The sequence below is a fragment of the Penaeus monodon genome, chromosome 22 (assembly GCF_015228065.2).
Source record: "Penaeus monodon isolate SGIC_2016 chromosome 22, NSTDA_Pmon_1, whole genome shotgun sequence".
Lineage (NCBI taxonomy): Eukaryota > Metazoa > Arthropoda > Malacostraca > Decapoda > Penaeidae > Penaeus > Penaeus monodon.
The window spans coordinates 6,826,573-6,826,839 of NC_051407.1; positions in this window are offsets into that span (position 1 = coordinate 6,826,573).

Genomic DNA, 267 nt, shown 5'->3' on the forward strand with positions numbered 1-267 from the left:
TGTGCATATACGCATACAAACGTGATTATGTGTTAGTGTACTTTCAGCATACAGTATCGGTTACCTGCCATGCGAGTAAACCTGACCAAAAACGCTTAACTCGTGAGACATGATCACGCCCCCATGAATACGCATACTACTTCACATACTGATTTGCTCATGTTACAGATCATGCAAGTGAAACGAAGCCAGAAATGGAGATATATGTTTTCGCTTGTGAAACTTCGATCTGCAAAGCAATGACGCATCAGATCTGGACCCTAAGAT